The following is a 15,644-nucleotide window of genomic DNA, read 5'->3' on the forward strand; positions in this document are numbered from 1 at the left end:
TTAATATAAAAAATATATAACAGCACAATTAACAAATACGTATTATTTCCTGCACCTAATAACTATAAAACAATTTTCACATTTAATTATTTAAGAAAATTACATCGATTAAATTTTCATTGTTTTACATCATATATCAAGTACATAACGGTAACTTGATAACAATAGAATTACATAAATTGGCTATCCTTAATATTTTCGCAACTCGATGAAATTTATTTCGCCGTATACACTATTATTTAACATGCTTTCTCCATTGGCTTGCATTTGTCCACATAAAGAACACTGTTTTTCAATATAAAAAACATTCCACCGCCATCAAACGGCTTTTATGAGAATCGTAAAACCATGTATGCAACGCTGGAATGTTGCGCATCGTAAATATCTAGTTCACGTTTACGTTTAAAAAGAATACATTGAAAAGAAGATCGAAAAGAACAGTTGCAGAATGTAATAACACGAACTAACGAAACCTTGATAAATATTCATGAGAGCAACAAAAATCAACTGAAAATTTGCGTATCCATACTCTTTTTTGGCGTATTGTCGTATATTCGTTTTCTTCTAAGGAAATAAATTTTTGTTGTGATTTATTTAAGTTAATAATATTTCGGCAATGTCCAATTGGAATCTGTAAGATGTCGTTTCGAACTTACTAAATTAAAACGCAATTGTGAAATATATTGGGTCGACCGGAAAGTCCGTGCGGATTTTTTAGCAAAATCCAAACGCGAAATCGCTTTGTACTAAGAATTAATACCTGAATTTTGCTAAAAAATGCGTACGGGCTTTCCAGTTAACCCAATATATATTTTGTTGTTAAATGCAGACTATGCACAAATTCTATCGTGAAACTTACTATTGTGTCGTTCTCTCTACAACAATTAATTAATTAATTAATATAAAAAATATGCTATCATGTATGTTCTGCTTGAAAAAATAGTGCACATGGTATTCTAGGATTAAACATTTCAGAATTGGCAACGATAAATCGAACTTATCGCAATTCGGAGCCTATCGGCACACACATGTTTGGCCACATGGCAGTGACAGAAGTGTATCCGCAGACGTCGTAAAATTCATATTTATCCTGGCTGGCGTCCAGCGCGCGGAAGCTGCGCCAGCTTTTCCGCGGAAAATGCTGCGCGTAGCATGATTATATTGTTCCGGAAGCGGCCGACCTGCCGTTCCATCATCCCGTCGCCGTTTTCCGCGCTCCTTTGCAACCGCGAATTAAATGAAGGCGCATATAAGAGGTCTGCAGTAAAATTGACTCGCTCGTCAAAAATCTGAAATGTCTTAAATTCTGCAAGGTATTCGCGATCAGAGGTATTTACTTTTGGTTGTCGTCGTACGCGCGCAAAATATATTCCGTACAAACTACGAAATAACAAAAATAAATACACAATTATCTTGGAACTATCAAAGCAAAAGAAAAGGAAAGAAAAAGCTTTCAGTACCTACATAACGTGAATAAAGTGCAAATTGTAAATGTACTAGCTGTCAATAGTACGAGAAACGAAAATATATGGCAAACAAATTGGTGCATAAATAATTGCGGTGGCAATTATGCATAAAATGGACAACCTCACGGATTCACTTTATGCATAATTGTCACATTTGTTGTTTGATAATGTTTGTTGAAATGTTATTACATCATCAAAACATATCAAAATCTTTGCAACACTATAATTGCAATTTTGAAAATTTTATAATATTGCAGTAATATAGATTTTGTATAGATTACATATACTCGTAGATAATTCTACATATAAGCTACATATAGGTTCATTAAACAAATTATATCAACCTTGTTTAATTAAAATAATTTATTTCCATTTACAATAATTACAGTTTTGATATTTTATATGTTATAAAAACTTATGACTTTTTTGCAGTCTTTTCATTACTGATTCAGGCTGATACTGGCTAATTATAAAAACGTTGAATTAGTGTCTAAAATAGACATTGATACGAGTATCTTTTCCATTTCCAGCAAAGTCACGGTTCTGTTGCTACGTCATTATTAGATAGCGCGGTGGTATTATTGTAATTTACTGGTAGTTTCTCAAGAATCTCATTCGCTCCTAAGCATATTCTAGGATTATCAGATGTCACTAAATATATTTAACATATATGAAATATAACTTTTCGCACCATGTCTAGAAGCTTGCCACATTTTAGTTTAATATTCATCAAGTGGCCATATTTAGAAAATTATCATAAATTCCGTCTTCACTTCAGCAAAGCATTATGAAAGGAGAGGGTCGCCTGGGAACGCGCCGGATGCACTTCGGCGATTCACCTACCCATTAGGGAGGACGAGGATGAGCGGAGAAGAGGTGCAACACCCCGGTATTGCAGTTAATTGCCGTAGTCGCTCACAGTCGGGAGAGTGCGGTTGCGGTGAAAAAAATTATTTGCGACAGCGAATTTCATGGTCAATTGAGCCGCTTTCCTTCCACAGCTCACCGGCGGTCTCTCCTCCGGATTTCGGGCGCACGTGTGAACGCGCGTACTCTACCAGAGAACAATGTATGATTCATTTCACGGCTCGTTAGCGAACCGCGCGCGCGTTCGCTCGTTCGGCCGCGCTTGGTCGAGCATGCAGAAAGAGCGAAAGAGAAAGAGACTGCGCGCAAAAAATCCTCTTTCAGAGCTTTTTGAGTTCTCTACATCACTTATACTTCGTCAATCGGGTGCTGCACCTTGAAGAATGTCGTTTCAGACTGACCCACGCTACTAGCTACGGTTGAGACTTCGGCCGAGTAACCCAACTCGGTACGGTGGATGTGTCAATATATACTTATCCCTACTCTCCGAGTGTGCCCGTGTACATACACACCTCTAAAAGTTGTTCTAGCTATTAGCGTGCGTGAAAAGGCGTCACGGGATGTCAAACACACATTTTCCCCCTTTTGCAATCTTAATGACCCCCAGGTAAAAATTTTTTTATTAGAATTATCGCACGACGTGGCCCACACCCCGTCTGTGTAATAATCTCTTTTAATAAGTTCGGCCATTTATGGCATCTGCGATATTCTAGATATTTGATAAAAACAATGTCCTCCTTTCATCCTTATTGTTCAACTTTTGCCAATCCTACAGGGACTAGAGTTCATGGAACCTATCGATCGATTGCAGCAATGTTCCGTCAGTTCCGCGGCAGCAATTATGCCTCCGTTTATCGTAACTCATCGTGGAAGTACGCGGCATGGCATGTAAAGCGGAATGCTCTGTTGAACGACAACGTCAAACGCATCATAACGCGCGTGAGAGGACAACGCGTCTTTGGGCGCGCCTGCGAGCTGACGCACCCCTGCATATTTATTTCATCGGGACCTTTTGCGGCGTAACATCCCTCGCTTGCGTACGACGACCCTCAACGAAGTCGAGCGCCTCCTACTCGCATGCTCGAGTATGCGGCTCTGACTGTTCCCTTTTTCTTTAAACAGCAGCTAGTCGCGCGTGTGCTCCCTTTTATGTAAGCACACACGCGCGGGGGTTGCCGTGAAGGATGCAATGGAAAGTGCAGAGCATGTCCAAATGAGCATCGACAATTTGCTGTGAAACTCGCATCAGTACACCGGCGCGCGGCGCGGCGGGCTTTCATGCGAATTCGCAGCATGTCAGTCGCGATTATTTAATTAATTAGCCTGTTTGATTAATCGGCTCTAGCAGACATGGGATATTCTTAACAAATCTCGCTTTGCATAAATTACGCATTTATCAATCGTATCGTGTATTATCGTATTATTATATTGCATTGCGTACTAGGGCTATTGATTCGTGATAAATGAGCAGAATTATTCGTTATACTCTTGTCATTAATTTAGTGTTTGATAAAGATTTTAACGTTAATTTCTTATATCTAAAACTTTTTTCTATTCTACATCAAATTTGTAAGAATTAATTTAAGAATTATAATTTAAAATCTTTATCTCATAATCACAGAGCGGAGATGTCTTATCTCTTAAGACACATCGTCGGGTGTTACGATGGCAAAATTCATGTTCTCGTTATGCGACGCGAGAATCGTCAAGAAAGGCATAAATCTCGTTTGATTAATGGCACAGGCTTAAAGAACGACGCTGACGAGACCCGCGAGGGCGGTGACACTCGAAAGGTCGCGGATATGAGGAGCAGCGATATGGCGCGCCATTCATCGAAATCCATGGGTTTAGAGTGCGCTTTTACGCCAAACAAACCGCAAATCCTCACAATGAAACAACTACGAGACACGTCGAACACGTGCATTCTTCTTTATACATATTTTGCTCATAAGAAAATTCGTTATCGCAATATATATAGTCACAAGTGGCTGTGGCGCAAAAGCGTGTACACTATTTTTCTTAGAATTCAAACAAGGTATTTAAACAATGTCTTCAGGCTGATGTCAATATCGTTTTTAATTAATAATCTCTGTCGCGATATACATGCAGGATTTTTCTCAAAAATCGCGATAACCGCCTTGTCCTTTGTCCATGTACCTTCTACTATATGACACTGAAAATGTTAACTTGAATTGCCGGTTCTAAATCTTTGGCTTATTCGTTCAGCCGGTATATCAAGAAAATAACGAGGACTTCACTCAAACGGAACAAGAATATATTTCACTGACACTGACAATTCGTTTATTTCGAGTTCAAAGACCTGGTACTTGTTATACAAAATCTCAAGATCTTAAGAAGAAATTGCACGCACATGGCATTTTTCGCCCGGAACTTTATGACTCTCTGACTGCCGGAGTGTAGATGCAGAAGAGCCAAATCAAGATGTTACTCATCATTTTCTTCGAAAGAAATCGTCCATATTGATTTACAATTAGAAGGAGTATATTTTGAATTAAAAAAAAGTAAAAATAAGAAGTAATTGAGATATTTTCTAATATTTTTTCGATATCAGGCACATCAATTCCTGAAAAGATCATGTATTTATGTGAGGCAATTTGAATGAAAGTCCAATTAGTGTACACAATTATCATATGTATATTGTTACGTTACTATGTTTCAAGTATGTATGGTACAAGGATGAAACTTAATTTACTTAATTTAAACATTAATAGAGAAGAAGACAGAGAGAGAAAACATTGATAACATAGTTGATGTGTATAATTAGTTACTATTGTGACAATTCATATGTTATTCCGTTTAGTAACTTTTTATATTAAATTTTATATTTTGTATTGTTTTCATTTGGTACAAGTATTTAATATAATTTTCTTGGGATAACATTTAACTAATCCATTTCAATATATTTATTTATATTGAATCTATATATATTCAATTTATTACTCTTTCTCTCAAAAGATATATTTACCTTCAATTTCGAGGATCATCACAGAGGAGAAAACAAAGAGAACACGCGAAATTGTATCTGTCGGCACTCTCAAAGGTAAAGCAATAGACACCATTCGTGATGAGATAAAAGAATACCGTATAAAATCGCTGACAAAAGACAAAAGAATATCGTATAAAATGGCACCTCCCACACGCGTATTGTTGTGCAATGCAAGGCTTAGAATTGTTTGAACAACCGTGTTTATGATCCACCGTCTTTCTTAAACTACATTTGTTTGCTTTTTCTGATTTCACCGCGAACCAGTTGTGTGTGTCGTACTCTGTTCCTTCCGATTTATCCACCTAGTTGATTTAGCAAATAAAGCTCGAAAGCGGAACTCACGTAAAAGAATATAGAAAATATTTTTCTTCATAAGACACGCAATTTTCATTCATCTAATGTCGCGCGTACATTTTATTCAATTCAGTAATTGATGTATTAATTTCTTGCTTATATGTGTTAATATGATAATTATATATTCATGCTTGTAATCCTAAATACGTAACGAGATTACGTGTTGGCGAGACTTTGATCTTACAACGCGTGACCGTATCTGTGACTGCATGCCAGAAAAATTATCATACAAATCGCCTGCGTGGTGCAATCGGCTAGCGCGTTCGGCTGTTAACCGAAAGGTTGGTGGTTCGAGCCCACCCGGGGGCGAACTTCTTCTTTTGCCATTCTTGATCAAGTGGATCGAAACTGCTGAGATTAACGATCAGATTAGATCTTTTTGCAACATTCACAATCTATGTACAATATTTACTATTTACTTTACTGATTTCTTCCTCTTAATGTAATACTTATAATAAGAAATCTACTTCAATTTTATAGTCTAAAGAAATGCAACATGCTGTAACATCCAAATTAATGATTGGAGATATTAAAGTTAAATATTACATATTTAACTAAACGTGCATCTTCAAATTGTTTTTAAAACATTGAACAGATTTTTAAGATTATAAATCTATAAGATATGCAAAAGATAATCGCCCAACGTGGGGCTCGAACCCACGACCCTGAGATTAAGAGTCTCATGCTCTACCGACTGAGCTAGCCGGGCTTGTCTAATGTAATGCTCCTTTACAGACAAAAATTGTTTTAAATCAGACAAAGTGTTTCTTATAGATTTTTGAGTGCTGAAAACGATACCGCAAACCAAATTACATTTTGGCGCAAGAAGAACTTCGATTCGCAAAATTGAGTTCAGGAGAGCGAAAAATGTGAGGCAGTGCATGGTCGGCAGGGCGTTCACAATAAGGTAGTGGCCTTTGTGTCGCTTTTTTCTCGTTGGCATCAAGAAAAGAGGATAGGACAGAGAAAAAACGACGTTCTGCGATTCCTGCTGAAATTGACCTCGAGACGTCATTTTACATGAGCAATTTTTGAACTTCATAAATATTAATTTTCTAGCCGTAATCCTGTTCTCAAACTTTAAACGCGTTTTTCAAAACAGCATTTTACGCTAGTTTTGACTGAAGATATCGACTTGCTTTGTTTTAAATTGAAGATAAAGACGTATTACATAAATTGAACCTAAGTCTGTATATAAAAATTAATGTTTTAATGATGTTTTAATAACAAATAAAACTTGAATTTTTTGTCGTTTTTTGGTTTTTTGCCCGCCATTGCTCTAATTTTGACGTTTTTTTTTTTAATTTAGGTTCAGTCTATAGAGAAGGATTCCAGCTACAAAATGCCTTCAGAATTAAAAAATTCCAACTCGTTCTCCCGGAATCATGGCAAAACCGCAAAAGCGAACGCGTTTTTTTATCAACAATTTCTCACTCAATTATTAATATTTTGTAGATTTCTGACGCTTATTTTATTCCATAAAATACATTAAAAAACGTGTAACAAACAAACTTTGTGTATGTTTATTTATTTGTCCACAACCATCATTTGAATCTCACCCAATTTTCGGTTGAAACCGCTCTAATCCCCTTAACAAAATAATTGATTCTCGAATTCTTTCATTATCTTAAAACTGGAAAATCTGATCTAAGAATAAATACATGCGAACAATTCAGCAAAACAAAGCTATCAAATATTATAATAATTACTGTTTGACAAGACACCCCGTACATGTGAGCAGGAACACGAGTGAATATACATAAATCGCGCCTAATCCGTAAATTGTTATCTTATACCTTTCAAGTACTCTAGCACATTTAAACCTTCCCGACACTTTCTATCAGAAACACGTTAATTTACACTGGAACAGTTAAGAATACAGGCAATAATACATTTTCTAAAAACAACAAGCATGGCTGTGTGCGTCGAGAATAATCAATTCGCCACATTGCCGTAACTTCCTCTGTCTTCTTTTTAGCACGCCGTTAAGATCCCTTTTCCCATAACTTACAGAGCATTTTAGCTAGAGTTACCACATTGGCAAGAGATAAACATTCGAGGCATCTGCGTTGTGTTATAGACCATGTTGTAAACCATGAAGGCACTGTTGCGCATTATCGATTGTCGCTGAATACCAAGCAGCAATACAATTTGTTTTTCTTGAAAGAACTTCTTACAGCAAATTTAAATCTAAATGATCAAAATCGAAATACGTTTCAAGGGAAAACTATTTTTGTAATTAGATTAGCACTAATTATGCTACCATACATAAACTATAACTTGCATTTTAATTAATAAATTTTATTAATAATTCGAAAACCAGAATTTGTTCAGATATAATCTTGAGAACCATCGTTTATTGTAAATTGTATTTAAGTGTACTTGAGAGATGCTAAACTAAATAATAAAAGAAATACAAAAGTAATTTTCTCCTCGACGGGGAATCGAACCCCGGTCTCCCGCGTGACAGGCGGGGATACTAACCACTATACTATCGAGGAATTCTTAAGGGATGATTTTTCAACAATCAATAAAAGGGACACAAAGAGCATATATTTACAAAGAAATTTATAAAAATATAATATAAATTTTTTTAAATATATTACAAAGTATTTAAGAAGATCCATCAATTATCGACACAGATCAATAAAAATAGTAAAAAGAAACATTAATATATTAAGAATCTTCTATTCTTACAATTAAACCTGAAGTTTTTATTTTAATAACTAATTTTATATTTATTTCGATTTTTCATTTTTGTCCTTCTATCAAAGTGTTAACGTAAGTTCATAATAATACATTGAATTATATAAATTATTAGTTTCTACAAATCATTGTGTTTTTTTATTCTTATCTTCCTATTTTGTTTTAAAATATTATCGACTTTACTAGTATCTCATTATTTAAAAAATGTAAAATAAATATGTTTATAAAATATATTCTTCGTAAATATTTTTGTGTATCTTTTGACCTAAAAGTATTAAATTAAACAAATAATTTATTTATTAAAAAAAAAGAAAATCTAACCGCAAGAAAATCCCTAGCTTATATAATTCTTTATTTTTAGTAAAATTGCGAATATAAAATTATACGATTACTAAAATTTAAAAAAGTGTAAAAAAACAGACCGACGAGGATGGGATTCGAACCCACGCGTGCAGAGCACATTGGATTAGCAGTCCAACGCCTTAACCACTCGGCCACCTCGTCTTCGTCTACATTTTTGTCTTAATATACAGATCATAATGCGTTCTAAATTTATCTATAAATTAATTACTTTTTAATAAAATTTAATTAATATTATTATTAGTTATTTAATTTTTTCAAGAATAATATATATTTTCTATATTAAAAATGATGATCCTTTTAAGGACAAGTACTTTTTTATAATATCTACAATGTTTAAAATGTAAATAATAAAACATAATAGATAACATAATTAAAATGTATGTATATTGTCAAGATCATGACTCTGGGTAATCTTTAAGATTTTTAGTTATTATTGCTATTGTTTCTAAAATAGTTGTTAATAAATATGTAAGTTTTCATAAAAGAGAATCCAACTTTAATCGCTTTATTTTGACTTTAACATTAGTAAAGTCATGACTATGAGTTACGTTTAAAAGATTTCAATCCTTGGTTATTATATTCATTAAAATGTTAAATGACAAGAACGTAATTGTATAACAACAGATATATGAGAAAAAGTTCGTAATTTCTTTATTAACTTTTTTTATTAATAACTCTTTTATATCCAGTGAAAGACATCTAAAATCATTTGAATATTATCGGATTTACGACCTTATTTTTAAAAGAGAAGATTCATTGGACTTTGACAATATACGTTATAATCAATAATGAAAAGTCTTAACTTTTGTAAGTATTGATTTTATCGATACATTTACCTAAAAAAATATTTAATAATCTGTTTTATCATAATGGATTTAGTAACCTTTAATCAATACTTAGCACCGACGCATATTTCATCGCCATAAGTTAGTGTTCGCTCATCCAATATCTATTTGATGAAGAAACGATAAACGATGCTTCGGTAAGTCTCTTTGCGGGTGCACGTGTTAATAAATTCAAAGGAATGACTGTATAATGCAGCCTCGGTAATAACTCACTTAGTCGTGATTACCAGCCGTAACCACGATTAAGCCGGAACTTTTATTACGAAAGTTTCGATCGATATAAGCCATGAGAGCAGGGCCCCTCGTGCGTGTGCGAAATATTATACTTATGTTATATGTATATGTCGGCTAATGACGAAATTCTATTCTTTTTTCGACAATTTTGCAAGTAACACTAAGTCGCTTCCATTTCTTCCATGTGTCGAAGTTGTCTTTAAACAACTGCTCGATTCGTATCGAATTCATTACATACAACACACAATGTTGTACAATGTCCAGCTCCCTGTTGTGGAACTACCCCGTATGCCGAGCAGCCGATCGTCCAGCTGATCGTCAGCTAAGAAGAGTTCCTGATGTCTCCTGGAAACAGAAAAAAAAGAGAGAGTTGACGCGACGCGTTGGTGGCAATAAGACGTGTTCCCTTGCGTATTGGTTCGAGCTAAGCTGTATTGTCAATGCAAGCTACAATAAAGAGCCTTTCTTTGTGAAACGCAAGTTTCTTTTTCCGCGAGTGAGTGCTCGTGTGTGCGCTGTGCGAAAAACATTTTGGAACAACTACATACATCTATGTTAACTTCATTGTCAGATAAATAAATCAAATAAATTTCGTTTCTTAAACTTAAACTTAAAAAGTAATTGCCGTTGAACAAATTTAATTTAAAGAATTAGTTATATTTGTATGTGAATTTATAATGATAAAAGTATTCTGTAATTGCTCCGCACATATGTACATTGAACACATGTACTTTACGAACGATTCTGCAATTCTAATAGTGAAAGTTCCTCTTTAATTTCCGAATTTCATCTTCGAATACCAACACCGGTTTTTCTATTTAGCAATTTAGCAATTTCTAGGCAAATTTAATCACAGATTCACGTAGGACGCTACGATTTTATAAGTGATTATAAGTGGCCTCTTTTATATCTACCTACCTTGTTATCATCGTAGGGTGAACAATGCACGATTATTTCTCTCTGCGATCGTTAATGTTAATGAGCGCTGCTATTACGCTGACATTAATTGCGCACTATCGTGACTACATTTGGTACGCATGCAAATATAAATCATTGCATATAAAACATTATTGCCTCACGATTGAATTGAACGCATTTTATTTCACTATAATTACCAAGCGACAAATAAGTCCCAGTAGAACTTAAAATCAAATACTAAATGCTATTAGTTTATCCTTGGATTAAAGACATACATTTCTGCAATTATCGGATTATCCATAAGAATATCTAGTATTTAAATCATTGCAAACTGGAATTATCACTCGTTTCGTGATATGGCATTACATACAATATCATCAATTACACGCATCAATAATAAATATCGCGTTTTACTAATAACAGTGAAAGTAAACTTGAGAAACTTGAATGTGCGCATTGTATTGGTTCTCGAAACGCATCCGCTAGTTCCGTAGGAAGTTACGTAATATGCAATCGATGTTTTAAACGCATATGAACAATACTGACAATTCTAATGACGCCTCGGCACCTGTGCTTGCGACAGGCTTAAGACAGGCACTTCTAGGTCGAGGCGACGATGTGCACGTAGGCACCAGCTCGAATTGGCGAACACACTTGTAAGGACGGATCGGAGTTTTGCACGTTATACGATTGCTGGCGCCAACGTCAACCAATGTCTCTGCTGAATAAGGTCATGCATGCGAGAGTATGCCTTGATTAATACTCTGACCAATCCCGAGGAATGCAGCGTTATAATAAATCACATGCTCTGGCGATTAATATCGATCTATCCACTATGACAGACACGTGTATATCCGCTTCCGAATATGTCAAGGAGTTATTTGATCGAAGGATATTACGCGAAAATTACATCATACATTACACATCAAAAGAAACGAATAGTGAAAAAATCTTAAAAAATGTGAGACTTAACCCTTTGACTGCAAAAGACGTATATCCTCAAAAGTCGATTGATATGTATGAAAGGCGTATATGTATATGTATATGTATATTCTCGGCTCTTACGACTGGTTCTCGAATTTTTAGATTTCTATTAAGCGGGAAACGTATATAAGTGCACGCAGTTAACAAATGTTGATCAGCGAAATCGTTCGATAACATATACATACATGCTCGCATTGCTTATCTTGGTAGAGTTACTTGGTAGAGTGCACTGAACCGCGATACATAACTAGCCACTTTAAATAATGACTATGTGTCCTGATCATGTATGAAAAAATGTACGATAGGAAACAAGAAATTCTATCTTATAACGCATACGTACAAATTCTTCTTTTACAAGGTGGTTTATGAATTTTCATTTTTAAATTTTGAAGAAAATTTTAGAAAATTGATTACTGCCTATATATATATATATATATATATATATGTATATTGCATATGCATACATGCATCACATGCTTCTTCATGAAAATATTCAATATATTTATATAATCTGTTGTAAGATATTTCAAACATATCAAGTTTCTTAACTGAATCTTTTCCAAAAATTTCACTTGACTCATTTAATTTGATATTACACATAACCTTTTATTACATTTCCATTTTAATGTCGATGATAATGATGATGATGATGATAACAATAATAATAATATTATTAGTAATAATAATAACGTTCCATTTAAAAAGTGATATCTTATTTCTTTTTCTTCTTATATAAAACTAGTTTATGAATAAAAAACTGTGATATCACGACAAGATAATTCTAAATACTTGCATAAATACTCGCATGAGAATATAATATTGCATACAATAAACATATTTACACTTACCAAATCATGCAGAATTATCGTTATGATGTTTCTCCTTTGCATTTGTAATTTTTGCTTCGCTGCTGTTGCCTATTTCTTTAGTGCAAATAGTTGTTCATGTGCGCACATAACCAATTGTATATCGAATAATTCGTCACACACATACGACGGCCCGTTATTTATATGACATTCCCGAAGCTTACTCAATTTAAGCGAATTTCGACGAACTCGTATGTCGAAATGCAAGATACACGTTATACACAGATGCTCGTTTTAAAGATTATAAAACTGCACGAAGCGCAAGTAAACAAAGCAATAAAGAGCATTCTTCTCCGCATCCATTGGATTCATTTGATGCAAATGCAGACAATATACGATACATATTTGGCCGATAAAAAATGAGAAAAATAACAATGTAACAAAAACAGAATATCATAAACGAATAGGGATTACATGCCTCGATAAATCTTCATAATCGTTATTGATCTTATGATAATCCCGATGTTCAATGAGATTATTATGCACTAAGTTCGCGATGCTCGATGCTCCGAATAAATAATGTAAAATATGTATATATCGAACATATATAAATTTGTCGATCAGTGTCGATCCAAGGTGACGGAATATGCAATACGGAGCATCAATATCGAAGGGCTCGGTCAATCGTACTCACGTACTCTCGTAATCGTGGTCAGTTCAACGCAGTTCTGATTATCCGACGCTGAAATTGGCTTTTCCGGCACTGGTACGTACATAAAACTCACTTTCGAGTCACAAAATGCGAACAACACAAGCGAGGTAACCGAGACAACCGAAACAACTGAGGCAACGAGATTTCGAATCACATGACCATTTTCTCGCATGCTTACATACCGCGTGCGCGAAAACTCTCACGCAACGTAACTGACAACGAGTTAATTAAATTGGGGAATTGATCGCGCGAAATATATACGATATGGTTGCGATTTTACACTTTCGAATTCGCACGAATGTAAGAAAGCGCTAAGTAACATTTTAATCGCTTTACCGCGAATTTATATAAAAATATAAGAAATCCAGTTTTAGTGATATTTACTTCACTATTTCTTATTTCTTTTCTTGAGAGTTATTTAGGATACGTATTAGGACATCTGTTAGGTTGTAACAAAAGTTCGTAGCATAAGTTTTTAGTGAAATTCCAAAATTATTATATATATGTATATGTATATAAAATTATTATACATACGGTGTTCATCAATCAGTTATGAACAATTATTCTCATATCTACAAGAAATATTTTTTGATTTGACCTCTGGATTGGAGCGACATTTCTTGTCACTTAGATTCCGACATTTCACGTAAGTCTAAGTGATAAAGAACACGCAGCTTCAACTCAGAAAGTCGATAATAATAATTAATAGAGAAACATAATATTATCGATTAATTCTCATAAGACACAATTTGTGCCTCGAAGAACGAAAGCACATTCACCCATCGACTCGTGCTCGCTGCATCTCTTAATAACCTGCTTTAATTAAATTCAATGCGCCTCGTGTCTCATCGACGTCCAATAACCGGCAGTGCACGCGGTGCAACCACCTCAGAAACTGGTGCAAACTCGCCAGAGCTAATGAACGACGTTATCGGAATGGCGATCGCGCGAGCACATCACATCGCACAATACGTTGCATTCAGCGGACCGCTCGCGCGCGCGGCCGTGGTGTAACAGTATGCATCATCGCGCGATTCTAGTCAATACATTGCGAGCTGTGTCCGTAACGGAGACAAGAATTGCACGATGACGTTGCATACAAGTGTTTTGTACGTGTGCAGTTCTCCGTTGCGTTACGTTGAAATACACGTCTTGCCTTGTCCCTGACAAGTCGGAAAGTTCGGTATCATATTTCGTAATGTTGCACGTAATACCTTGCAGTATAATACATTGGGATAAATACATAAGGGCTTTTTAACCCAACCTATTTTTCACAGACGCGAGAGAAATAGTCTTTGAAATTAAGAAAATTAAGAAAATTAAGAAAATTAACTTTTGTTTTCTTTCGAGTTTTTAATTATGACATTCTCGCATGTATCTTTTATTCTTTATAACAACAATATCTATCGGAGTGAAGGATACAGAGCGGCGGAATATCGGGGCCGGAACACGCATTCGATAGCCCCGTTGAAAGACTCTATCGATGCAAAGTACTCGTGTGTTACACAGGAACAATACAACATACGCTTCCCGCTCTCATTGGGTTACGTTTTAACGTATACCCAGCGTGACAACAAAATTAGGGCTTCCATTCGCCGCAATATCCACCACTGGATGATGCCCATTATCCAGCGGTCGGACGATAATAACTCCGTCCATTAGCCGAGCGACATCAGTCGCGGTAACGCAATTCGATGAGGTATCACCGTTAATCCAGTTGTGAAATTTGCATTAATTGTATCGATGATGACAACCACCAGCTTGCTATAAAGTCTTCATCAATAATAATATATACGCAGAAAAAGATCAATCCTATACTTTTCATTAAAAATAATAAACAAAAATCAGAAAATGCAATCTAAAATGTGTACTTTCATAATTATCATGTAATTACCATGAGTTAACACATTTTTTTCTGGAAATATGGTCGATATTCAATGTCTTTGAGCATACGTGACCGTCGTTAAACGAACAATATTCATCCAATCATGATCGGAATACGATGACTTCGTTTTTGACACATGAGATGATGCATAACATCATACATGATTACACGCCCTTATACTTAATCTTTCAACATGTAACATTAAAGCATATGTACCAGATACGTTACATCATTTCAGTTTACGCATCAAGTATTGCGTGTTCAAATTAGTTCAGCTTCAGTTATTTACCTTCGCATAAAAGAATACTTAAATACAAGTTTTTGCAAGGAATATAGTTTTTTCAATGCTATACACGATTTTATGACTTTTGAAATGTGCCATTATGATGCAGATGCGATATTCCTATTCAGGTCTCATTAGTCTTTTTCAGAAAACATGTGAACAATATGTGAAAAACTTGTTTTGAAAAGAGGAAACAAGTTTTGCACAATGCACA

The 15,644-nt window shown here is 35.0% G+C and overlaps 4 non-coding genes across 4 annotated transcripts; 1 reads left to right on the top strand and 3 right to left on the bottom strand.

Annotated features, from left to right (window-relative positions):
• The first annotated feature begins 5,929 nt into the window (after positions 1–5,929).
• Positions 5,930–6,003, top strand: Trnan-guu. The gene has a single exon. It is a non-coding gene; the product is annotated as a tRNA-Asn (tRNA).
• A 327-nt stretch (positions 6,004–6,330) lies between these two features.
• On the bottom strand, positions 6,331–6,403 carry Trnak-cuu. The gene has a single exon. It is a non-coding gene; the product is annotated as a tRNA-Lys (tRNA).
• A 1,720-nt stretch (positions 6,404–8,123) lies between these two features.
• On the bottom strand, positions 8,124–8,195 carry Trnad-guc. Its single transcript has one exon. It is a non-coding gene; the product is annotated as a tRNA-Asp (tRNA).
• Positions 8,196–8,822: 627 nt separating this feature from the next.
• Positions 8,823–8,904, bottom strand: Trnas-gcu. The gene has a single exon. It is a non-coding gene; the product is annotated as a tRNA-Ser (tRNA).
• Positions 8,905–15,644: the final 6,740 nt, after the last annotated feature.

Source organism: Ooceraea biroi, chromosome 6 (genome assembly GCF_003672135.1).
Source record: "Ooceraea biroi isolate clonal line C1 chromosome 6, Obir_v5.4, whole genome shotgun sequence".
In the NCBI taxonomy this organism is placed as follows: domain Eukaryota; kingdom Metazoa; phylum Arthropoda; class Insecta; order Hymenoptera; family Formicidae; genus Ooceraea; species Ooceraea biroi.